The sequence below is a fragment of the Littorina saxatilis genome, linkage group LG3 (genome assembly GCF_037325665.1).
Source record: "Littorina saxatilis isolate snail1 linkage group LG3, US_GU_Lsax_2.0, whole genome shotgun sequence".
Taxonomy (NCBI): domain Eukaryota; kingdom Metazoa; phylum Mollusca; class Gastropoda; order Littorinimorpha; family Littorinidae; genus Littorina; species Littorina saxatilis.
In genome coordinates this window covers 15374338-15402223 of record NC_090247.1, presented here as the reverse complement: position 1 = coordinate 15402223, position 27886 = coordinate 15374338, and the positions used below count along the sequence as shown (strand labels likewise).

The 27886-nt window shown below is 42.0% G+C and overlaps 1 long non-coding RNA gene across 1 annotated transcript; it reads left to right on the top strand.

Annotated features, from left to right (window-relative positions):
- The first annotated feature begins 396 nt into the window (after nucleotides 1-396).
- LOC138961714 (uncharacterized) lies at nucleotides 397-27886 on the top strand. Its single transcript, XR_011454287.1, has 3 exons — nucleotides 397-1256; nucleotides 22519-22609; nucleotides 26676-27886. It is a non-coding gene; the product is annotated as an uncharacterized lncRNA (long non-coding RNA).

Below are 27886 nucleotides of genomic sequence, written 5' to 3'. Positions count from 1 at the left end.
GAAAGCCATGTTTTTGCACTTGGTTATGCGTCATGTTGCTTCACCTAGAAGCTTATAAGTTTACTCGTCACACTGAATTATTATTTGATTCGATTGCCTGCAGGTGCTACAGAAGGGAAACATCATCGGCTCGTATAGTGACCCACAGGTGTATCCACATCATATTGCTACAATGGCATGTTTGAACAGTTGTCACTCTGTTCACTGTTTTTAACGTCTACAACTTTTTCTTTTGTTTCCAGTTACGTTCTAAAAAAACCAACTCCTGGAAGTGGTAGTCACAAGCCGGGCGCGCGAAACGTCTCAGTGTCGTGCGCAACTGAATCAGTAGCAAGGAGTGTCGTGCGCAGCTGAATAGCCCCTGTTTCAATTGTGTCTTTGTTTTCTTCTTTTTTTCTGGGGAACATCCGGCGGATGCGTAGAACTGAACTTGGCTGTCAGTCATTTCACGTGATCACGGACTGACCCCTGTCGGTGGCATTGCGGACACGACCTTTGGGCGTGACTGTCCGACAACAAGAGGCCAATGGACAGCGCCAGCCGCTAGACGGCTCTCAGGCAACACCTAGCTACTCCCACTGTGCTACGCTGTGTGCAAAATTTCAAAGGTCCAGCTTCACAGCGCGGAGAAACTACACAGAGTCAAATGAAATTGCCTTGCTGATCATATCGCCTCTCTATCTGAGGTTGATTCTTAGCCTGTCACTCTCTCTTCGCAAAACAAACAACCCCAAACAGTGAAGATGCTTGTTTATAGCATGGTTCATCCTGTGTAGACACTTGTAAGAACCTTTCAGCTACGGCGAATTAATATTCATAACAGAAGGTTAGCGATTGGCTGCAGCAAGATCACCAGTGTCGTACATAAATAGATGGGAGGGTCATCCAATGGATGCGCAGCCTATTACCCACTTCCGTCGTGGCGAAAAAAACCAGCAGCCATGTTTCCTTTCCAGGAACTTTTTTGAGATGGTCAAACTGAAAAAGTTTACGTTCCAAGAAAAGCGCTCTTGCCAGTGTTCTCGGATATGTGGATAAGACTTACGCTTTTACTGGATTTGGTATGAAAACCCTGCCCTCAGATGGAGTAGATGCTGAGTGGTGCTTCTGTGTGACATGAATTCCGATATGGCGTGTTGTAGGGATGTGACAGTTCAGTATCAGTGCCAAGATTACCTTCAGCCGTTCATATTTCAGTGGAACTAAGCTGTCGTCTCGATAATATGCAAAGGAACTGGTTGATGGAAATCGACAAGGTAGGTGTTGAAATTTGACCTTTTGTTTAGACTTAAATTGATGAATTGATGTTTATTACTTACATTTTACTTTAAAACGAAACTAACCGTAGGGTAAGACATAACTTTGTGAGTTCGTAAAATTAAACCTGATTGATCTTATTAATCTCAGTCAGTTGACCCGTGCCACAAACACACAGAACTGCTACTCTCCCACAACGTGAATTCGCTGGGAATTCAAGTTTCGATTTAGTTGGTAGGGAAGGAAAGCTTCAACAGTAGATAACATGTCAAATTCCAAAATGGCGGCTCACAGTTTGAGCTCAGGCCTTTTTGAAAGCTATATTTGTGACGTCAGCAGCAGGCTTAAGCCTAGGAGATATGGATCGCCATTTTGAAGTTGAGTTTCTTCGGTAACGTTTGCATTTTTATCGTGGTATTAAAAAAAATAATAATGTCATTATATTATGGAGTTTTACCACAGGATACAGATCAAGTTAAACATTTAGACATGTCACACTACCCTATCTTTGTTCTCGTTTTTTATCATTCTTGATATCGAACACTGAGCAAATATTTTTGGGAAAAAATAGGCAAGTTACAAAACGTCTGTCGTTCAACTTAAAACTCCGGAAAGTCGGTCATTCGTTTACAACTGGTGCACACTATAACCACGGCAAAAATAATAAGCTTTGTGCGACCGCCCCGCTGTCAACGACTAAAGGGGGGAGTTTACGTCCTCTCAGAAACTATTTCTATTTGGGACAAGAGTTGGTGATACGCTAAGGGCCCCGCTGTCGAAAGAACTCGGGTTCTTTGTGTTAAAAACAGTTTTTTCAGCCACTGGTAGTCGACTAACACAAGAATAAATCATAAAAGCATGCCTTTGATGTTTTGGTTCATGTGCTGTCCTATACACACACAAATCACTCTTTCGTCCTCGGTACGGTGAAAATAATAATCCGAATTACCAAAGTAGCTGACCATGAGATTATGAACAGTATGTTAACAAAGCTCCATCTCCCCCTCCCCCCTCTACCACCCCCCCCCCCCAAAAAGGGGGGAACCAAATAAAAAAGAAAAAGAAGTACGTACATGTATACGAGCTGCTTCATCAAAACAAAGCTAGAAGAAAACTAACACGATCTAATACCGTAGGTTTAACGGGGTTTTTTCTGGGAACGGTGCCACGGTGGAGGGGAAAAACCCGGTACTATTTACCCGGGGAAAAAAAACACTGGGAATTTTAGAACAATTCCGGGAAAGCCCACTTCTTCTCTCACAGCTCTGAATACGAAATGTATGCTTATTTCCTCGGAGACGAAAATGTGTTTTCTCCTACGAAATACAATAACATACTTCCTGCATTTATATCCTTGAAAACTTTTCTGATCTCCTTGCAGTAAGACTGCACCGCCGAGAACCGTTGACTGATGTTTTATAAATGCTATCAAGAAAACGCCTGTTAAGTATATTCGCCAATCTCATCCACGATAGTTTCTATAACTTCAGACAACAATACCAAGTAATCAGTCATATCGCTCGTAAGCATAGATATATTTGCTGACGGTAGTACTGACCCTGTGGAGAACATAACACATAAGAGAAGAAAAAGGCACAGTGAGTAAACTGTAAAGCATTGGGATGTTTCTGTTTGTCATTGAAAATTTGGCCCTGACCCTGCACAGAAGAAAGACCGAAATAACCACTGGGAATACCCAGTGACATACATATATAGGCAGACCTCCGCGTGCAGTGTGTATAAATGTCATGTTCAAACTTTCCGCTTATTATTGGCTGCTAAAATGTACATAATGATGGCAGTGAGGTGTAAAGCGGCGCAGGTCGAATCGAGGCGTCGCCATTTGCTTTTTGTGTGTGTTCATTCTGTATTGCTTATTTCATTGGAACAAAGGCAGTGTTGCTCGCTGTCACTGTCGTTTTTATGTTTCTTTTAGATCGAAAAGGGATGGACGGTGAGACGGAAAAGGGTTTCAAAGCGTGAAATGTCTTTAGACTAGACGGTAAGAAGGCGATTAACTTGTTGTTACAAACATTGGCAACTTATGACATTTTCAGATCAGATTCTATTTGAGAGCCTAGCAACAGCAGTTTGTACACAAATATTCGCACACAGTCTTTGTGGAAGTAGATATACTCGATGGAATGTTTAACATCTCTGTCCGTCCGTCACCACGATACTCAAGCAAGCTTGGTCTTGCTAGCTTTTTTCCACTGTTTCCAGGGACGACTGATTTTCAACAGCTGTACAAATGCAGCCGCGCTCATAGTAGGCCTACAGCCATTCCAAAGTAACTGAGAAAATAAAAGCAATGTTCATGAGGAAAAAATGCAGAACAGTTAATAAACCAGATTACAAGTTTAGATTACAACATTCTGTACCTCAGTCCAGCTTCTATTTGCATTCCAATGGTTGAAACTTTGTAGGAGTGTCAAAACGTTTTTTAACGTATGCTAAAGCCTGTCGTAGAATATCTTGCTTGAAAAGTACTAAACAATTATTTTGGCAGTTTCGCAGCTTGTCTCCTAGGTATATGGTTGTGTCATGTGATCATCTCGCCCACCCCCCTTCTTTTCCTTCTCTCTGTTGTTGTGGATGTGGCACGAGTGCACAAACGAAAGGAGGCTACCGCAGATACAACGTCAGGCCTAGACACGCCTCTTGAGGCCAAACGATGGCTGAAATCAGTACAGTTAGTATCGAAGACGTTTCACAAAAGGAAAAACAAAACAAAACATCTCAACAACGCGTTCGAGATATATAATTTGATAAAATCTGTATTGTTTAGGGGAATAGCAAAAATGTCCTACCTCTGAACGTCCTGCTCGTGCCAACAGTAAATATTACTATATCTCGCTTGCGGTTACTTCTCCCTAGCAAAGAGCGACCGGACGATAAGTGACAAAAATTTTAGCAGTATTCTTACGCAATTACTGTACTAATGACTAAGAAAATTGTACCCAAACCCCCCTCACTCCAGATTATAGAAAATACCAGATAGGAACACATCCCGGTAATTCGAAACTAGGGAAACTCCACTCTTCTCCTCTGAAGGTGAAGAACTCGCAAGGTAGAACTGATCGAATGATGTAGTCTGTTACGATATTGTTTGTTATCCAAAAACCGTTAATATACTGGAAATGTCGGGCTAACGCAAACATTGCGTGCATAGATGGCGTTTCGTGCATTGTATCATTGCACAGCTATCTAAACATATTAATTGTAGACACTTGGAGGCGTTTATTTAAACGTTGCAGGCAGTCGAGGGAGCCCCGACACTTATTTCCAAATAGTCGTTATTTCCGGGCAGCTACCGAACTTTTTTGCTTTGTTTTCTTTTTTACCGTGGGGGGAAAGTGACGTAAAGGCCTTGCGAAAGGCACACACCTTCTCGTGAAAGCGCCGTCTCAGATCTGGCCAGGTGTTACATAAAAGAAGACCACCCCTCCAATTGGCCACATTCCAAAAATAAACATTCTCTATGCTCATTTGATTTTTGATGAACTAATTTCGTAATAAATGGATTTTTACGAAAAGTATTCATGAGAAAACTCCACCTCACCATAGCAAACAGGTATGATGTTATTTGCTTGGGTATATTATTATTTAGTCATCCCATGTAAAAGATTGACCAGTCATGAGACGTTGAGCTTAACCCTAACCCTAACCCTAACTCTTACTCTAAGTCTGTTTCAAAACAATTGCCCCAAAAACTCGTTATTTCGCGTATCCATTAGCGTGTTCTCGAAAGCAAAATAGAGTACTCGTATGATCAACCTGCAAGTTAATCAAATATTTCAAAAACATCCTATCTGTTCTGTACTCACTACATAATTATTGTAGATGAATCATTACATGAACCGAAACTACGGCATCCTGCTGCCTTCAGTTGCTGTCGGGATGTCATCCTTTTCAATATTAAAACGATGTTTGAATTCTTTCTTTATCTTTCTTTCTTTATTTGGTGTTTAACGTCGTTTTCAACCATTCAAGGTTATATCGCGACGGGGATGTTTGAATAAATCCACGTATAGCTCACAAATAGCCAAAACGTGACCCTCATAATATAATAACCGGGTTATCACTTGTCAACTGTTACCGCTTATAAGATCGTAAAATTAGACGGGAACACATTGCCAAGTTTACCTTTCTTCCTGCAAGTTCGTCCCTGGGTTCTTGCCAAATGGTGTTACCTTTATCAATAACTCTGTAAAACTGACGCCGTACACGACAGGTTTGAACTGGCAACAAAAAACACACACACAAAAATGTGTTTGTTTGTTTGTTTGTTTGTTTGCTTGCTTAACGCCCAGCCGACCACGAAGGGCCATATCAGGGCGGTGCTGCTTTGACATATAACGTGCGCCACACACAAGACAGAAGTCGCAGCACAGGCTTCGTGTCTCACCCAGTCACATTATTCTGACACCGGACCAACCAGTCCTAGCACTAACCCCATAATGCCAGACGCCAGGCGGAGCAGCCACTAGATTGCCAATTTTAAAGTCTTAGGTATGACCCGGCCGGGTTTCGAACCCACGACCTCCCGATCACGGGGCGGACGCCTTACCACTAGGCCACCGTGCCGGTATACCAAACAAAAAGCACAACGACAAAACTACTGGTCGCTTAAACCAGGAAGTCTATATAACGTGTCAACGGGGCGACGTGTTGTGACATTCGATCGATCGTGCGCTGGCTTGTCAAAGTGACGGGACAACAGTGACAATACTAAAACTCATTCAAACAAGAATATACAATTTTCCAACATAAACTTACAACGGATACAAACTGTCGTTGCACACACACTAAACAACAACAACAACAAATAAAATTAATATAAAATAAATAAGCGGAAAAAACCCCACCAAAGACTTCAAAATTATATACAATTAAAAGTTTGTGACAGCAAATGCTTTCATTCTTTTTGAATAAAGTGAATGGCAAGTGTTGATAAGTATATCTGTGGTAAAAAGGTATCCTCAAATTTTTAGTAAACAATGTGATTGACTATAATATGTCAGTTGACTCAAGCCTAGTTTCGGTTCCGCCATCTTCCTTTAGTGCTATTTGAGCGTACCACGATCCGACCGAACATTCTGTGGTGTCCTAGATTATTGCAAGGAACGCACAGAAAGCGTGTAGTTCTAGTCTAAACATGCTCATTGCCTTGAAGATAAACGGGGAGGAGGTTGGGGTGGGATGTGGGGTGGGGAGGGCTGTTACATATTGTAGTAGACGGTGGAGTTTTCTACTTGTAAATGTAACATCATTTACATGCTGATAGCGCCAGTGAGATACGTATATTTATGATCATAAATGCTTTAACGTGATGTGTGATAGCTAAAGACAATTCTACACATAAACTTGTCTGCAAAAACATGAAAATAGCGGATGCGTGTATGGTCATAACTTCAGATGACTTTCAGTCTCATCTGTAAGCAGTTTAAACCCATTCTTCTCAAGTTTCTTGAATACCAAGCCTCATCAAGCTTGTCCTCGGAGATTTTGCCAGGCTTGGGTGGATGTTTCGAAGATAATTTCATTTAGACGACGTCGATAAAGACTTTACCAGACAGGAAAAGTGTATGAACACAACCACAGTAACGTGCTATAGGTGCGCAAAGCGCGCAGAGCTCATGGGGGAAAACACATTTCAATCATGCTTTGGTAATGCTTACACAATTTGAACTCCATTTTGTAAAAGTATCTGACGTATTTCACATCAAGAGTCTAAATTTTGTAATTATATTAGCCTTGGATGAGTAAGCTATACAAAGCCGTTCAGTACCTATCAGAAAATATCAAGTGGCGTTTGTCGTGTTCGGGCGTAGTCATAACGCGTACACAAACTACAGACTCACTATCCAGTGCGGATATGTGATGAGCATTAGAAAACGTGTAGCCGAATAAAAGTGAAATAAAGGGAAGACAAACAAGCACAGGGCTCATCTAAATATCCGAAGAAACTAAAGATTTCACCAGTAAGTCTGCAGTGACCCTGGTGTTACCAGTTTTGATATAATTATAAAGAAAATGCTTTACCTCTGTCAGTCTTTCGTCCTGGTTAGAAGGATGTATGGTTAGAGACCCGCCCACTTGTCCTAAACATAGAGCTCTACTCGGATGTTGTTTGTTTGCTTAACGCCCAGCCGACCACGAAGGGCCATACCAGGGCGGTGCTGCTTTGACATATAACGTGCGCCACACACAAGACAGAAGTCGCAGCACAGGCTTCATGTCTCACCCAGTCACATTATTCTGACACCGGACCAACCAATCCTAGCACTAACCCCATAATGCCAGACGCCAGGCGGAGCAGCCACTAGATTGCCAATTTTAAAGTCTTAGGTATGACCCGGCCGGGGTTCGAAACCACGACCTCCCGATCACGGGGCGGACGCCTTACCACTAGGCCAACCTCTAGCAGTTGTCTGTAAGCTCCAGGCTGCATCACAAACGCCAAAATCAACAACAAGGAGAGATCAGCAGGCTTGAACCACGATGACAGCATGTTAAATTTCAGAATCAGAAAAAAGTAAAAACTAAAACAAAAAGGAAGTACAGAAAAAAAAGAAGAAAAGTTCCCACAAACACATTATATTCATATCACTCAGCTTGCCTATATTGCTCAACGTGTAACAGTAGAAAACTCTTGTGTAATGCTTTCCGGAACCCACACAACTACGGAGAGCAGTCAGTTATCTCCCTTATCCAAACGATTTACCGTCAGGTGTTGTCAATCCATGAGTCCCAACAGTGGAATGACAATTTGTATCAGATTTCATCTCATGATTATTTGCAGATCATATTTCAATCGTGATTTAGCAGTAAGATTAGCACATGCCAATCCAGCACAATAGAGACGTGGTGCCGATAGGTGGTCAGAAGCATTATCGGTAAACATATAAGAGGGACTCTGTGTGTGTGTTTGTGTGTGTGTGGCTGGCTGGCTGGCTGGCTGTACATCGGTATGTTAAATTGATATAGTATGTCCACGACTGAGCCAGCGGGCAAGTGTGATGCCTCCCTGCGGACGCTGAGCCAGCGGGCGTCTATGAGACTGACAGACGACAAACAGGCGGGGCGTGACCAACCAATCAAAGAGATATTTGTACTTGATATGTTGTACACAAGACAAACCCCTTTCGCTGCCATAAGACACCTGTCGGAACAATTACTCAATCTCCGGCCACGCACGACCAGAAGCGAATCGATTGTGACCGGAGGATGTGCTCGTCTTAATTCAGTGCTACGGCTGATTTCGCTCGGCGCAGTCTTTGGTGCACAAAGGATGAGAGATTACTGGCATTATATTACACCACCTGGACTCGCCGACTTCAAGTTAGGTGAGCAGGCTTTGATTTGTTTGTTTGTTTGTTTGCTTAACGCCCAGCCGACCACGAAGGGCCATATCAGGGCGGCAGGCTTTGATGACTTCTCTGGAACCTTACACTTGCGTAACTGAAAACATGTTGCTTTCTGTCGGACTGAAATTCCTTCACGGGTTCACCGAGTTTAACTAACTGTGCCCCCGTGATTGTACTCGTAGAACCAGGAAGTCTGTCTTCAGTCTGGCTTTTGGCGATGAGTTCTCACTCACACAGAGCCTGCAGGATTTGCGGAAGTTTTAATGATTCGTTTTCGCGATTTTAGTTAGTTTTATTTTGCTGTTTGTTCTTTTGTCGACCTACCGATTTTGTTCCATTATATGTCACGTTATAACAATCATCAAAGCGTTCAACATGGCACGACTACGGATTATCTGCTAACTAGGTTACGTCTCGCACACACGCAAAAAGAATGGTATGTACGAGATTCATTTCTAAAAATAGCCGTGACGCGTCAACAGACGCAAGCCGTTTTACTTGTTCGCCATTTTCTCCTTTGTGCAATTTTCTTTCGTAATTTGTCACACACAGGCTTTATTCTTAAACATTTTGAACAGTCGAGAATACTGTCGACTTTATCAGCCAAGGACAACCGCAGACTAAGAATCTCGTTTTGCCACCTGTGCAACTGAGGACAAAAATCTAATGCACAGTGACCAAAATAATTATTCAAGCTCAGCAGATCAGTGCCCCAGTGGCCTCAATCTTTCACCAGCGGATTCAAGTTTCAACATGCTCCAAAAGACAGAATTCGGTGAACATTAAACATAATGAACTCCCGGACGTGAGGTTGACGCGTGCAGAATCGTGGGATTGATTGTCTATTGAAATTTGTGTCGGTGTGCGTGTGCTGTCGATGGAAACACAGCACACCATTATCCTCTGTCGAGTGTGCCACTGATGTTACGGCGGCGGTTGTGCTCGAGCCCGCCCTAAAATAGTTGCTTATTCAGTTCATGCACAAAAGTCGAATTTTAGTTAAAACATAGTTCGAAAAAGAAGCAAAACATGGTACTCCAGGTATTAATACATTTAGTGTCAGCGTACACAAAGCCGTACACATGCATTTTAGACGTGATTACGGTGGAAATGCCCTCACTCACCTCAGTTTCGCGGATCGTGCGCCATTGCCACGACTGGCGGGAAGTAAAGAAACCTGTCAAAAACAGCAACCCAATTTACCAACCAAAAGTGATCCTTATAAAACAGATGATCGGCGTTAAAGGTAGGTGACTTGTATTGGAAAGAACTTCCCCCGGGATTATTTTGGGTAGCACGGCCGTACTGGGGAAACGGTAGTTATCTAGAGGCGATCACCAGGCAGGTTCGACTGTATTGACCTAGTTATGTGTGTGGACAAGTTCTTTATCTTGGCGCAATCAGTCATCGCCAAGCGGATATTAAAGCTGAGTTCATGCTAAGAAAAATAACTCGGGAGAATTCAGTGTAGTTTGTCACAGTCAAATGGCTTGATTACTCTTGCCTAGGAAGATATAGCGTGCACGGCTTAGTCAACAACTTTGTAGTTTGATTTTTAGACACATAATTATGTGTTCTTAAGGCAAAAAAAAAAATAGGTCTGTTTACGGTAACCCGACCGACCCTAGTTTTTTCGCGCGACCCTAGACTTTTTTTTGGCATTTGGGAAAAAAAATCTTGTTTTTTTGGCAAAATAACGTAAAAATATGGTTTTTTGGAAGAAAAAAAAAATCCCGACCTACCGACCCTATTTTTTTGGCCTATGTTACCGTAAACAGACCTCTTTTTTTGTTGGCCTAATTGTGTGTCATTAAAGAATTAGGTTAGTTGTACATGGAAAACAAGCTGTAGAACGGTTCATTGAGGAACAATTGCGGTGTCGGTGAGGAAAATAATGATTGGACATACTGTTACATCCATCAGTCGTCCGCATAATGTACGTCCTATTTCGCATCCACAAAACTGATTCCCAGTTTTCGCCCGATGGCGCCTTACATGCCATCTTGCCTCAAAGTGTCAAGTTGTAAACCATTATGCCTCAGATGACGCAAATTCGTCCAAGTCAACTTGACAAAGTTGCCCCGGCCTGCGTTGATCAGCACACGCAGCGGCAGTGCACAACATTATGTTCTTTGCAATTTATGAGACCGCCGCACCGGTTGTGATTCTGAAGGCTCTGCTGAAATACATTTATTGATCAAACATGCAGCCGCACAGGCGCGTTCATACATGTTCAACTTATCGACGATACCTTGCTGCCTTGTATGCGCGTTTTCGGGCTCCAGCATCGCGGATAAGCTGCTCTAATCTAGCGTTATTTTGTGGTACTCGATTCTCAGTGGGTAAAGTCCCCCATTTTTGCCGGAGTACGTCCCCCCTCCAACTGAAACCGACCCGTTTGTAGCGTTTTCATTTGACAGATGAATACCAGCGACCACACGCGGAGGTGTCTGGGTAACTGATCGACAGCTACCTGGATATCAGTTATCAAAGGAAAGAACTTGAGCACTTTTCTGGAGTGTGTACTCTTTTTTACTCGCAAGAACAGCTTCCCAAAATATCTGTGTTGAGAGAGAGAGAGAGAGAGAGAGAGAGAGAGAGAGAGAGAGAGAGAGAGAGAGAGAGAGAGAGAGAGAGAGAGAGAGAGAGAGAGAGAGAGAGAGAGAGAGAGAGAGAGAGAGAGCGAGAGAGAGGATAGTACTGAGAAGTAAAATAAGGTCCAAAAATAGTACGTACGAGGCAAAATCTTTGCTGTGTTTGTGAGAAAGAACATCGCGCGCAGGGTGATGTCAAAATATCGCGCCTTTCAAAATGACGTTATGTGCCTGTTCCAAACTAGAGCTAGTGTAAAATCAATACAGGCTTAGTGAAGCATAATTTCCTTCAAAGATTGTCTTCATTTTAAGCATATTTTCAGCGCCGAACACCATAAAACTATATAATTTTGGAATCAGCACATGATAAGGAATGGAGGAATGATAGGCCCCCTATTTTATTTTATTTTCATCTCACAAGTAAGAAAGTCGCTATTTAACGGGTTTCTTCATTTTAAGCACATTTTTCAATCCAACACAACAAAACTATATATTTTCGGATACAGAAGCCGTCGCGATATAACCTTCGTGGTTGAAAACGACGTTAAACACCAAATAAAGAAAGAAAGAAAGGATACAGGAGGCAATACATAATACAATAATGCCACCATTGCGGTTGAAATATCGATTTTTTTCAGATATCGAAAAAATCAGCTAATTCTGAGTGAATTTTTAATAAGCGAATTTTGTAAGGTACCAAGCTGAAAATGAATCCTATAGTCCGGACTAAGTCAAAGATCATGTAACGAAAATTGCAAACAAATTGATGAAAAACAGTAGCCGTGAGAGTGCCGCCTCAACTTTTGCAAACGGTCAAATATGACGTCATCAAATAGCCCTATCCAAAATCGGTGAAGCTGTTTCAAGCAAATGCTCTCAAAAATGTCTGTACCATCACAATCTATCCAGTAGTTTTCGATAAAAGCTTTTCACAGACAGACAGACAGACATATACTCACACACAGACACACATACATCGGCAGACAAAACTCGCTCCCCGCTCTTTATACCAAAGTCCGGGCTTCGTCGAAGATTACTTGACCAAAATTTCAACCAATTTGGTTGAAAAATGAGAGCGTGACAGTGCCGCCTCAACTTTCACGAAAAGCCGGATAGGACGTCATCAAAGCTATTTATAAAAAAAAATTGAAAACAATTCTGGAGATACCATACTCAGGATCTCTAATGTCAAGTTTCATGTAGATCGGTCCGGTAGTTTTCTCTGAATCGGTCTACACACACACACACACACACACACACACACACACACACACACACACACACACACACACACACACACACACACACACACACACATACACCACGACCCTCGTCTCGATTCCCCCCTCTACGTTAAAACATTTAGTCAAAACTTGACTAAATGTAAAAATGAAAAGCAGTATCCACAAGTAGTTAGACTTTGACAAGCAAGAAGATTTAAGCCCTTCTGTTGACCGTGCTTTGTGTTATTGTATCATTTTTAACGTGGGAGACAGTATTTCTGACCTGTCTTGGTGAAATTTCTTCTCTTATGTAATACACGAGAGTATTAAATAGTAAGAAAACTGACTGATCCAAACCCAAAAAAAAGTACCGATCAGTATGATATAAACTTCAATACAAGAAAGTCTGGTTATTTCCTATTTTAAGGCATTAATTTGGAGACACCTACCATGTGGTTGGTCTTGCGGGGGACATAATCGGATGTAGCGCCTGCGGGGGACACAACTATGCGTTCCACGATCCAGGGCTTGTTTCAAAAGAACACCCTGCTTTGCTTGAGAAGATGACAATCATGATGATAACAATCATGATGATAATGATGACGATGATGATGCTCATGGTGGTATTCACATATAGCTTCCTCGGTGGCAGCAGTGGTCAATTCGAGACATGGTTTTTCAATACAGCTGCGCTACCGAGAGACGCACATTGATGAAATAAGCAGCCATGGCGTTCTGTTCTTTATTCGCAGTAGTCATAACAAGAGCTGTTCAGGGCACACATGGTGTGCATATGTTTTTTATAGACCAGCAAATAAGCTCGGTGTTGATTGGTCTCTATGCCGGGAGCAGCTTGGTCAATAGTCTGCTCAATAAACATTTGCCCACGTCATACCGGTGTCCAATTGGTGGGATAGGCTTTATCTTTGTTGTTTGATGTTGCCCAGTGCTCGTTGGTGCAGCAGTTGGGATTGACAGGTAAAGAAATCTCATTGGCATAAACTAAATTAAAGCTTGCGGATATAGGTTGAACTGAGAGTGAGAGTATCATGTTTTCAGAATGTGTGTGTGTGTGTGTGTGTGTGTGTGTGTGTACGTGTCTGTGTGTGTGTGTGTGTGTGTGTGTGTGTGTGTGTGTGTGTGTGTGTGTGTGTGTGTGTGTGTGTGTGTGTGTGTGAGTGTGTGTGTGTGTGCCGAAAGGGCAAAATCATGCGACTTGAAAGAGCCCTGAGGCTCTCACAGTTTATACTGCCACCGCTTTATACGTAATAGAAGTGATTTAACATACTTTTTGGTCACCTTTCTGACTTGTTCAATAGTGGTGTTTGAAGAACCAGTATATAGCGTTATGTTGCAGTAAACACAGAAAAGCTTGAAAAAGGAGTCATCAGCATTTACAACAGTGGGACAAAACTGGGGCAACATTGTATTATAGTTATAGTATGTAAGCCTACTCGCAGCTGACCTACCATATGAACATACCAATTCAACTGAAAGTTATCGATCATCTGCCGTATTAAGAGTTAGGACAAGAAATTTTAAGTTTAAGTCAAACCAAAAATCAATATAACAAGTGACCAACGGTCGTTCCACACCCCACACCCATGTATCTCTCTCTCTCTCGCTCTCTCTCTCTCTCTCTCTCTCTTAACACTATTACCAGGTATGCCCAGGTGCAAAGACTTATTTTCGACGAAATAATTCAAATTAATCACAGAAAAACACTAACCTCGTACTCCTGTGTTTCCTCCGGTTTGCACGCATGAAAACGACCGGTATGTTTTCTGGCACTAAGCGGCGGTGATGTTAGTCGGGTGAAATGTTGAAGACGCAACCACAAGTATGTTAGGCAAATGTTACATTGCCTTATGTGTCGACGCTTCAGTTTGCCTGGATAGTGTTTTATTCACTACAGGTTCACGAGGCTTTAATTTAGTACCACACTAATTAAAAGATCGGCGGAGCCTTTAACATACGACCGGTGTCCTCGACGACCGCTATCAACAAACCGTGACATGCACACACCATGCATGTCTGCCCGCGCGCTGACCCTGTGCGCCCAATCATGATGCATTGACAAAGATCATATAAAAACGTTAAGGTGTGCCATGTCTCTATTTATATACTAGAATGAATACCCGCTTCGCCGGGTAGCCGGCTTCGCCGGGAAGAAGTACTTAGAGCCGTACGCCGAACTATGGACCCGCCAAGCTTAGGTCCCTCCCAGATTCGTGGAATGGGAACAGCACGAAAATGATTCAGTGGCCATAATGCCATTCCTGACCATATCGAGTCCCATCCTTGTCGACGAATGTAACCGTGTTAATCACCTTTGGAGGCGAACTCCACTCAAACAGGACTGAGCAAGTTATGGCTTCTCAAAGGAAGGCCAGTACATAAAATTACACAAAAGCCGCCAGACCACATCACAAACAGAACTGAAGAATGCACAGGTGTTGCTTACATAGAGACACACACACTCACACACACACACACACAAACACAGAGAAGCCGTATCTATAGAGAGATAGATGACAGTGTATTTTTCGCGTGGCTATAAATTGATTCGACCTTTGCACTTTTACAGTGAGGATAATTTACGGGTCCAATTTACGTTCTGTACACTGCGTTGACCTTCTAAAAATAGGTAACAGTAACAGAACGCCGGGAATATCCGAAGACGCTCAGCGCAGTGGACAGCGCAGTGTAGTAACTTACAACTGAACGGGAAAGCCACACGAAGGAAGGGAGATAAACGCCAAACACTGGAGAAGATATTAAAGGAAGAGTTACTAATAATGGTGAAATGAACACAAAAACGAAAATGAGTTCAGCGCTGCGCGCTGAGAGCACGTGTTGAAATATCTCATCGATGATATTGTGTCCGGGGTGTAGCTGAATACGGTGTCCAAATTTGAAAAAGATCCACCGAGAACTTTGGCGTTGTGATGTGGTGTAGCGGCTATGGTGTGTCGGTATGGGTAAGCTGAGGTGGAACCAAAATAGCTGAGGTGGAACCAAAATCGGTTCCGCGCTGCGCGCTGAGAGCACGTGTTGAAATATCGACCAGGTTGTGTCGTGTCCCGGGTCTACTTGAATATGCCCACCAAATTTGAAGCAGATCCATCGAGAACTTTGGCCGTGCATCGCGCACAGACACACAGACAGATACACAGACAGACACACAGACACTAGTCGTATATATATATAGATTGAGCATTTTGTGCATATTATGCATTCTATGCGCATAGAATTGGGTTAGGGTTAGGGTTATGTGCACAGAATGATTTCTTTGTGCAAAGAATGCTTTCTATATCCAAGGAATGCATTTGTTGTCAATTTGAGGGCTGTTCCATTTTTATTTAGAATCCAGACTCCTGGCAATACGTATGGCAAGTCGTATGGCGTTAAATACAAAATCATGCCGTCGAATAGTAGACTATAATGAGGGTTGACACACAAAAATGAAGTTCCAGAGTTATGTCGTTTTCGTATAATCGACTCGGGAAGATACTGACCGCTCAATGTATGAGATTGCACCATGAGGCTCAAAACTCGCGATTTCCGAGCCATGACTTTCAATAACTACAACTAAGGGTTAAACTAGGCCGATTTGCATGAAAGTTTGGTGAACTATTTTTGAATGAACGCTCTTTTGTAGAGCCGTGGTGTAAAACAGGTACAGCAATTTCGAACCGGGTAGATGGAGCCTCGAAAAGGATACCCGCCCTGGTCTACTCATTTCATCCGTTATCCCCGAAAACATTAGCGCTGTTGAACAGATACTAAGAGAAAATCCCTGCATTATAATCAAGGAGATACAGTATACCCTTGGCATTAAAAGCTCTGCATTCGAAAAGATCGTACACAAATATGTAATGACCCCAAAGCGATGTGCCGATTTGGTACCACATGAACCCAGTGACAGGAAAAAGAGGGGTAGGGCAAAGTGGTGCCTGGCAATCCTTAAAAAAATCAGCAATGGCTAGTCCGAATCAATACGGATTATCGTCAGTGGTGCCGAAACCTTTGTTTATCAGTTCTACCCTGAACCAAACAACTGTCGTCTGTTTATGTGTTTCCAGGTGACCCAACCCCTGCCAAGTACAAATAACAAGAAGCAGTGAAAAACAAATGCTGATATCTTTTGTCGCTAGATCAGGGAATTAAGACACTGTAACTCTTGAGGAGAGATATACAGTCACGTCTGACTGCTATGTCTACCACGAATGGCCTAGAGTATTCGAGGCTTGGCACAAACACCGTCCAAACACGGGTATTCGAGAGCTTATGCTGCAACATGACAACCCACCTGTGCACACTGGCTTCGCGACGAAAGATTTCTTGTCACAAAATGAAGCACTGCTGTTGTCGCATCCACCCTATTGTCTTGACATCTCCCCAAGCGAGTTCAGCCTGTTGTCGAATTTCAAGAAACAGTCGTACAAACACGGGTTGAGATCCCTGAAGACTGTCCGAGCCTTCGCGAGGGCCATACACGGTATAGCTGATGTCTCGTGGTCCCAGGCCTTAATGAGGTAGTTTAAGAGGATGGCCAGTTGGGTGTCGGCTGCGGAAGGATTGGTCTAGAAAATGGCTCAGTTAGATTGTTGGTATGTGTTTCCGTTTCTGAGATTCTACATAATTATGGAACAGCCTACGTATGTGCACAAATAATCGATTTCTATACATAAGATAATTTCATTCTATGTTACAGAATGCAGTTGCTGAGTACATACACAGGGAATTGAATTCTACAATATAGAATGTATATTTAGTCGTGGATTTCAATAGTATATATCATAGAGTGTGATTGTATGTAGATTTTGTTTACATATAGAATGTTATTCTATGTTAAAGTAATGAATTCTTAGTGAAGGCTATTTACCCAATACTTGTGTACATAACGTTTTCAGCAAGGCCAGGGTCTTTACACCAGAAGAAAGAACTGCTTCCTTTGGCCACGTGCACTGGTGTACATAGCTTCTCCAACCGTGTCTGGGCTGTTAACATAACTGTGATCGTGAAAGCTAAAATTTCCCTTCCCGTGATCGTGATGATACCCCCCCCCCCCCCCCCCCCCCCTTTGTGGCCCTCATATAGCTCAAAGTAATCCACGTGGAAACAGCCGGCGGTGTTTTGTGTCTGATGCAACCGCTGCTGTTATTAATACACGTTATCAGTAAATTCGCGGGGTGAGCAAACAAGTCGCGTCAAGCACGCACACACACAATGCAAGGCTATGGTTTTCACAACCGTTTCTGGGAAATCTAGACATCGATTTGTCCGATCAGAACAAATGTGCAGAGAACGGTTTGTCATTCCCTTCATGGTTTTTTTTCTGTAAACCGTACATACTGTTGGTTTGTTTACCTTAAGTTTCCAGAAAGGTCTTGTATTCGTTTGGTTCCCGTTCAATATCTCCCATCACAGAGCTGTATGAAGCTGTCCATGGTCACCAAAAATTGATAATTTCCTCGACGGTAGAGCGCGAAATTTACAGCATAAGATTGCACGAACGCTTCATAAATTGCACGGTAGTTGGGACAACCATATTTTTTCAGAAATGACCCTAAACAAACACAAGAAACTCGAGTGCAGAGTCTTTTATGAGGACAGACGAGAAATGGTGAAAACAGCATAAGGAAATGACACATTCAACTTCTCATTATACTTGTAGTGATGGTTAATGGACTTTCCTTGGAAAGCGGAAAATTGTGCGTTCTGATCTGCTTATTGTCTAACGCAAGGTCACTTGAGATTGATTTCTTTGTTGAGAAACCGCACTTGATTGGCACTACCATCTATTATGCAGTATAGGTCACACCAATGACAAGAAATTGGAAACATAGTGAAGCGGTGTTTTTTTTAAAGTAGTGTTCCACATTATAATCTATCAGGTGTTACCAACATCGTTTTTCTGAAAAGCTAGCTGCTGATTTACAAAATGGTCATCTTCGCGCACTTACTTCCATCGAAACTGTTTTGTGTGAGTGAAGTCACGTAAAGCCTCTAGGTGACAGATCAACCACACCTTATAGAAAAGACGTCAAAGGCGTTCACAAATCCTATCTTTTTATTAAGTCTGTGAACGGATTGGTACTACTACTACTACTACTACTACTACTACTACTACTACTACTACTACCACTGCTACAACTACTACTACTACTTATGCCGCTGCTATGACTATTACTAAACTGTGCACACAAATATCGCCACACCTTTTTTGTACGCCTACTAAACCAAATCTGCCTTCGTTCAATTGTATATGCCCTTAAAGGCACTTGCTGTGACTAAATATCTGTCAAACTTTTGAAATTGAAGATTTCTTTCACAAGGCTCACGTGACAGCCGCTCTTATAGGTGTACCACTAAAATCGACACGACACTTAAAACGTCGGTAAAAATGGTAAAAAGTCGGTCAAACTTCAAAATCTGCAAAAATCCCCATGTTCGAGGCTTCTCAAATAGAATGGATGTAATTCGGTCATATACTTTATCAACTAACGCCGAATTTGCTAACGCGGACCGAAAGAACGAAAGAAAAGCATTTGCACAGACACGTTTACGACATTGAAACAATATAGATCGTCAAAGTCTCTTTGTTCCGAGACACGCTGTCACCGTTATCAGCCTCTCTCTCTCTCTCTCTCTCTCTCTCTCTCTCTCTCTCTCTCTCTCTCTCTCTCTCTCTCTCTCTCTCTCTCTCTCTCTCTCTCTCTCTCTCTCTCTCTCTCTCTCTCTCTCTCTCTTGCTTTGTTGATGCTAATTCAGCTAGCCACTTTGTGAGAATCACTTGTGCCAAAAACAAATCTTTTTCCTTATTGTTGTTTGTTTTTTTTCTAACAAAAATAAGAGTTAAGCAACAAAACAAAAACATAGACAAATTCCTGTAAACTAATTTATGTGATGCCATGACTGTAATGTCTACTACATATATACAACAGCAACTGTGTCGTTGTCTTTTCGTTGTTTTAAAGAAACAAGAAGAAATAGAACAAAAGAACTGTTAATCATAACACACTCATACGTATATTTGTAGTGGTGCCCATTTAAGTCACTAAACATACAGAAACATAATCAGGGATGGCCAAATCGTCCGCCCGATCGCCAGGGGCGAGTAAAACATTATCCGGGCTAGTAGAAACCGCCTGGCAGCTCGCCCGGCTGGCCAGTGAACATTCTGATCAAATGCAAAATTTGTGGTTGTACTTTCGAGTTTTAAAGCCATATAAACACTGCAGATGTAGGAACTTCTGTCGTCTGCAACATCATCGCCATGTCAGTTCTATTGAAACAAAAACGAGACTCCTGTGCGTGTCACCGCTGTTTTAATTGAGTAAAGAAATCTAACACTCATAATTTGTTGCGTGGTATGTACCGGGCCTGGGACATTTCTGGCGGGCTAGTGACTTTCTTTAAGTTACTCGCCTGGATGGTAAGATAACATTTTGAGATTTGGCCGTCCCTGATGAGACAGAAATAAAAGTACAAGATTAATTAGATTTTCATCTGAATCTGTTTTAACCGAAGGCAGTATTTTATCATTTTAAATCTATCCAGAAACAAAATCTATCCAAGAAAAAATAGCTGTTACCGTACTTTATCCTCCCTCACACCACGTAGCCTACAAGATCTTTGCTCACACAGCGAGGCTGAGCCCGATCGAGAAATAACAATTCGACCAAACCACTGCTGGAACTGTCGTTGTCTGATGTCCCGCTGATTTCTGACGCGCCTGGTCTAGTCATGTCCTTTTCACAGAAAGAAATAGTATGCAGATCTCAGATTATCATCTGTTTATGACTAGATCATCAACTTTTTCATCCGGGATAGGCGTTTAAATTGTGAATAATTCAGAAGGCCATTTGTCTCTTTCGCTTGTTAATCTACCATTAGGTTCAAAAAGCGAGTGTATGTGGGAGTTGCAGCCTACGTCAGTACGAACGCAGAAAAACACAACTGACAAAGCATTGTCGGAGGAAGCGCACTTCCTTGGTAATTCCTGCTTGAGTCATTTGAAACGGGGAATGCTGAAAGAAGTTAAAGCTTTAAGAGTCCCCTCCCTTTCTGAGCGCGCCAGTGCAGCTTTTCCCGCAGAGCAGTTGCCTCCATAAATAACACAGCTGTGGACAGCGACAAGTCCCTGGCGGATACGCTCCCGCTCAAAACCCATAAAGAATGATAAGTTTTGTGTTTCACTGTTTGTGCTCGGCGCGTTCATCACATCGTAGTAAAATACACATAACTACAAAGTACACACTCGATTGATCGTATTAAAACTTCATAATGTTACCTGGGACCTAAATGCGAAATAATCCACAAAAACGACTTGGCGGTGGGACGAATTCGCACGGAGCAACAGCCAGCCAGCGCCCTTAATAGCCTTAATTTCACTGACAGAGTCGTCAGAGTTTGTGGCTTGGTGGTAGCACGTCCGCCTATGGCCAAGGTGATCCGGTTCGATTCCCGGCATGGGCGGTCTATGTTTCTTGTGTGTGTTTTTTTGGGTTAAATTCTTGTTTACTATTGTTTATTATGAACGTTTTAATGTTTTATTTTACTCTAATAATTTTTTTTATTGTGTAAAATAAATAAATAAATAAAAACAAATCATACTGGGGGAGCGAGCCAGTCTGAAGAGTACTCGGGTCCAGCGCGAGCGTTTTTTTTTTTATCTGAGTGGCGCCGTTAGCAACGCTCTGGCTTTGTATCCCAGCAGTTCGCAATCGATGTGGGTTCGAGGTTCAAGTGCAACGAGGGATTTTTCTTAATTTCTCAGTGTCAACATTCAGTACAGACTCGAAGCGGTCGGAATCTTACAACACAAAGTATGCAAAAAGACCGACACGCATTGTTTCCAACAGCAATCTGGGGACTTGAAAAAGCACAGATACAAAGTACGCATTCTCTCAAAGATGGCATAATGCTGCCCACGTGGCTTGGTAAAATAAAAAGCGTATTACGCTAAACTCCACCCCATAGGCAACCCGTGGAGAATAAAGATGTAATGAAATCTGACATGATTCTACATTCGACATTGTATATTACCTGCTATTCAGACTTGGTCGTGTGACTGACGTTTTCTTCCACACGAGATTACGTTGATTGTCTAACGAAGCCGTCATGCTGAGTTAGACATCAACTAATCGAGTGTGGAAGAAAACTCTGTCACACGACCAAGTCTGAATAGCATTTATGTCTCACAGCTTCAACAGAGGAGAGAACAAACACGTTTTGAGTACTCACGCTTTGACAAGCTAGCTAACCTACCAGCAATGATTGTAGAGCGATCTACTTTCACGGAAGTGACCGAACAACTATGAATGACGTCGCGGTATGTGTGCATGACGTCACAGCCACCGTCACAGTCTGTATCTTTTGAAGCATCGCATTCTTTATGGCGTCTTTCTGTGTCTGCATGCGCGAAATGTTTGTTCTTTTCGGTATGTTTGTCTTCTATGTTCATAACTCTGTCCTTCATAATTCAGACTGACAGGCCCCATGAGCAAGCCGATTTCCAATGGCAGCTAAACTCGCGTATGAAAACAGTACTGCCGGGTGGGATGTCGTTTGCAGTATTCTCGGTGTTGTCGAATTGTTGAAGAGAAGAAACGATCAAAGCTGGAGAAATGAAAGCCACTTTTGGGGGGACGATTGCGAGTTTGACTCCGTTCTTACCATGCTCCAAAGCGTGTAATATACAATCTTGCACACGTTTGCTTTAGTAGTGGCAAAAGAGGAAAGCGTGTGACATACATGTATATCGAATTCCAATAAACTATCTTTTTTGCTATCATTCTGCCCAAAAATATGTGCCTGAGTATAGACCCTGTTTTATTAAATTGAGGAAAAAGTACCGTACACAGAGATTGTTTTCTCATATAAATTCTGCAGTCTTTTTTCCTAAAAGAAGTAGTAATATAATTAGTCGTCTTATGCCAATAAAGGAGGTCATGATAAACTCTAGTGGATTTGTTAACGGTTGCAGAATCGAAATGCAAATGCGAGACTGTGTCAGCTCCAAACGTTTTCTACATTGTCCAAAAAAACATTTCATGTATGTTTCAGGGACGCTTCTCAAGTGACTAGCCTTCACCAGGTACCTGTTGTAGCATCGCACTGGAAGTATGGTGACCGATTCATGGCAGTTGGCTTCAGCGTAAGTATTGGCCATTCATTCATACAGGCAAGGCACATTAGGATTTATAGGCAGATTTTGATTTCATCTTATGTTGTCTATAACTTTATAAATATACTCGTAAAAGCCCTTTTTTCAACAACAAAAACAAACTGAGAAGAAGGAGAATACTAATGCCCGCGGAAATTGAAACTGACGAACGCAGAAAAATATGTCTCGAATGAGACAAAAGAATCGGGGAATTTATTATGAGCAGAACCGTGGGGGCATGACTGATGACACACCTGGAGCAAGGGTAAAGGTGGTAACAGCTAGAGACAGCAATTTAGATCTACGTTTCTTAGAGGTCTCGCCAAACATTGAAAGCTGCTGCAAGATAACATCAACAAGAGGATTTCTTTTTTTTAAACAACAACAACATAACTGTAAATACTGTGAGCATTTGACTGCAAGACAACCTCGCTGCGAGAAATATAAACAGACAGGACTGGATTTACGACCAGCGTTTGAATAGATACAAGAGTTCCATTTACACAATTATTCAACTCCACAAGTACAAAACGCCCAACACTTTTACAAACAATTCAGGGCACCTGTGTGGAAGTAAAAAGCCCCTGCACCACGGAGTTGAGGCCAGGGCTGAGGGGCACCAACCAAAATCGGGTGCCACCCAAACGGGAGAGAACAAACCGCGGGTTCTGATTCGTTGAGATCACAACACATCTTAGTTTCAACCAATTCAGCACTGCGGGTGGCTCCAGTTTTGGTGGTAACTTTCTCGTGCATCCCAGCCCAGGCATCGGCCATCGATCGGTGGCGCATTTTGAAGGACCTATGCCAGAAAGTCGATCAAATGACTCATCAAATTTCTAACATTGAAACTGACTGATCAAATGATTTTGAAAATGTCACTTGGATGTATGCACATACCAAAAAGCAACATTAACACTCGGCCTGTTTCCTGAGCATGAGTAGAGTGTGAATTACCACATATTACCACCAGTGTCCGTTAAAGAAAAACTACATCAAAATATTCCCGCTCGGAACAAATGGCAGACAGGATGTTGTTTTTGGTATGTGTCCAAGTGGAGGGTTTGTTTGTTTGTTTGTTTGTTTGCTTAACGCCCAGCCGACCACGAAGGGCCATATCAGGGCGGTGCTGCTTTGACATATAACGTGCGCCACACACAAGACAGAAGTCACCGCACAGGCTTCATGTCTCACCCAGTCACATTATTCTGACACCGATCACGGGACGGACGCCTTACCACTAGGCCACCGTGCCGGTCTAAGTGAAGGGATGGTCCTATCCCATGCAATATCCTGGCCAGACCCATGACGGCGACTCTCATTGTTTACCCGGGAAGGACCGTCCCTCTACGATGTACCCTTATTTTGTGAAAGTACAAGCATCTGAAGTACATGTAATTCTACTATCGTGATGAAGTGTAGGCTACCAATATTTTGGTTTTGATTTTGGTATTTCGGTATTTGGTTTCGACATTTTGGTTTTGACATTTTGGTTTTGTTCTGGTTAGTCAGATTTGATCAAACATTTAACGTGAAATCTCGCGATAACCGATATTTCGAGTGAGATTAATAATGAACCCGCTATGAGAAGAAAAAGGGCATTCTGTGAGAAGAAAGTAGTACCCAAGCACAAGAAGGTTTGACGAAGGTTTCTTTCTGGAATAGGATGTAGCTAAACTACATTTATTAAGACTATATACGGGAACTTTTGGAGGATACGCACGAACAAATTCGTGTCTGCCCTATCAACAGTTGTTCCCATTAGTAGTTCAAACTGACCTACCCGAAGCCATTTGTTAACAAGAGGCGAAGCCTTCAAGGCTCACGAAATCGACAAACAGTAACACAAACTCAATCACTCTGTCACACATACACACACACACACACACACACAGTAAGCATAGGTGAAACTGTGCAAGAAAGGGAGACCCTGGATCTGCCAATTAGTCTCGGTCCGCTCACAATAACAATGACCGAGACTTTCAGTAATTCCTTTGCGTGACGTCCAACCCTCTTACGTCATAATGTGACGTCTTCAAATAGTTTCTATCACACACGTCAAACACTTTTGACCGAGACGTAATCTTCTTAGCTTTATCCATAGACTCGGAAATGTTAAAGTTTCTATCACACACACACGCACGCACGCACGCACGCACGCACGCACAGACAGACAAAGTTTATCATCGCATAGGCTACACTTACGTGAGCCAAAAATAGAGAAATGCTGGGTCAATCGGCAACCCGATAGCTGCAAAAGAAACAACAATAGAAACGGGGACAGTTTATAAAGAAATGTTTTAAACAGTGCATTCAGAGACCTTTCCCCAGATCTCAAAATGTAATGTTTAAACATAGAGACTGATTTGTCCATTTTCATGATATATGTCAGCCAAGTCAATCTGACCCCCTGACAAGTACTGTAAAGGCAACTAATAAACTCCCACCTTTCAACTGGAAAATTAGATGCCATTTAATTTTCTAAGGATGCACAGGTCACTTCCTTCCTCTGAGTATCTCGACATTAATTTGTTTTCAAAATCTCTGATATCCTTAGGCCTAAAAAAAAAAAATAGGTGTGGTTACGGTAACCCGACCTACCCTAATTTTAGGGGCCGATCCTATAACTTTTTATTACATTTGTCAAAACAAAACAAAAAAACGAGTGCAAAAAACGCAATGAAAGCGAAAACGCCCGAGTCGCACACTTATTTCCCTGTCAAGTAGGTTTAATTTGTACACATTAGAGAAAAAAGTTAAAAAAAAAAAAAGTGATTGCCTACCTTCCTACCCTATATTTTTGGCTATGTTACCGTAACCACACCTATTTTTTTTTTTGGCCTTATGTATATACACTGTAGGCAGCATTTTACTATGTAGCTTAAATATGAGTGAGCATAAACAAATCAAGATTTGGTGTATGGTTAAACAGCCTAATGTACGCGGCGGTTTGACAAAATACTGCTTTGGTGACACAGTGCAACCCTAAATTTGTTAACATGTAACCCCTCCTTCCATAAAACTCTTTTGTCGGTCGATTCTCTCTCTCTGTCTCTGTCTCTCTTTGTCTCTGTCTCTGTCTCTCTGTCTCTCTCTCTCTCTCTCTCTCTCTCTCTCTCTCTCTCTCTCTCTCTCTCTCTCTCCAGAATGAGTTTAACACAAACGGCAAGTACATATGCGGCGTTACATAACCGTATTTTCCAAACTCTGGTGTCTTTTCGTTTGTAGCAATTTCTTTCTTTTTACATTTAGTCAAGTTTTGACTAAATGTTTTAACATAGAGGGGGAATCGAGACGAGGGTCGTGGTGTATGTGTGTGTGTGTGTGCGTGTGTGTGTGTGTAGAGCGATTCAGACTAAACTACTGGACCGATCTTTATGAAATTTGACATGAGAGTTCCTGGGAATGATATCCCCGGACATTTTTTTCTTTTTTTCGATAAATGTCTTTGATGACGTCATATTCGGCTTTTTGTAAAAGTTGAGGCGGCACTGTCACACCCTCATTTTTTTAATCAAATTGATTGAAATTTTGGCCAAGCAATCTTCGACGAAGGCCGGACTTCGGTATTGCATTTCAGCTTGGAGGCTTAAAAATCAATTAATGACTTTGGTCATTAAAAATCGGAAAATTATTAAAAAAAAATTTTTATAAAACGATTCCAATTTTTCATAATTTTCTGATTCCACAAACATATAAATATGTTATATTCGGATTAAATATAAGCTCTGAAAATTAAAAATATAAAAATTATGATTAAAATTAAATTTCCGAAATCGTTTCAAAAACTATTTCATCTTATTCCTTGTCGGTTCCTGATTCCAAAAACATATAGATATGATATGTTTGGATTAAAAACACGCTCACAAAGTTAAAACGAAGAGAGGTACAGTAAAGCGTGCTATGAAGCACAGCGCAACCGCTGCCGCGCCAAACAGGCTCGTCACTTTCACTGCCTTTTGCACTAGCGACGTACTACGTTCAGTTTCATTCTGTGAGTTCCACAGCTTGACTAAATGTAGTAATTTCGCCTTACGCGACTTGTTGTCTATTCCAGGCGGTGTCATCTTTCCCGCGACACCAATTCCCAGATTTTTTGGCCAAGGAGATCCGCAGGAGGTGAGGTTGTGTTTTGTTTGATTGTATAAATTGGACATTCAGCAAACATTTGTTTATGATCAAGTGTAGTTTGTGATACAATGCAATATTTGTTTAATGTATTTTGGAGTGAACAATAAAAAAAAATACATACAATCAATTGTTCAACTTTGAACGTGGACAAATCTGTGTGAATGGGATAATCTTATGCTTGCAGATAAGCCATTTGCATCAAAGATCAATCAACAACTACACCCGCACCCCCAACAATAGCAAAACAACAACAAACAAACAAAAACAAATAACAAGCAACAACGATAAAACAGACACACACACACACACACACACACACACACACACACACACACACACACACACACACACACACACACACACATTAGCAACATAGACAAATTAATTCACTCAACACAATTCAAACATAGAATCTAAAACCAACAACGAACAAAAATCAGTTAAAAATTAAAGTAACAACAAAAAGCTAAATCTAAGCACCTAAGTCTGACATGTCGAACACATTAATATATAGCATGTTAAACCTGTGCTTCCGGGCTCAACTTTCGCCCCACGCATACCTTCCCTCACACCCAGGTACATCTACCCCCCCACCCCCTACTCGCATATAATAGAACCATATCCCTAACCCCAACCGGCGAATACAAACGTACAATAAATTCGTATTACACTGACACGGATATTCGTCCTAAAAACTTAAGTACACGCACACGATGAAGTACAAACAGAATATAAATACCATTTATGAAAAACCTGGTCTCAAAGCCGGAAACAGAGGAGTGTCCCTCTCTCAGAACTTAGCTTGCTTCTTTCCCAATCCCAATCCCCCCCCCCCCCTTTCCTGGATACCAGGTTGGAAGTCATAAAATCATTCAAGCAAAAAAAGTGGATGGCGGATGGCCTTGAAATTCAGTCCGACAGAGTACTCCACAATTGTTCGCAAGAAGCAACACACAAAAATCGACCCGGTTGGACAGTTACCATGCTACGCTGCAAAATTAGGTCAAGGCCATTGGTTCATTGAAAAAAAAAGAGGTCAAGGCAATTCTCTCCCACACAAATAAATTCAGAGAACGTCGCTGCGATCACGGTGACACGCAGCTAAGCCAGGGCATGTCTACCAGGTCAGACACCAGA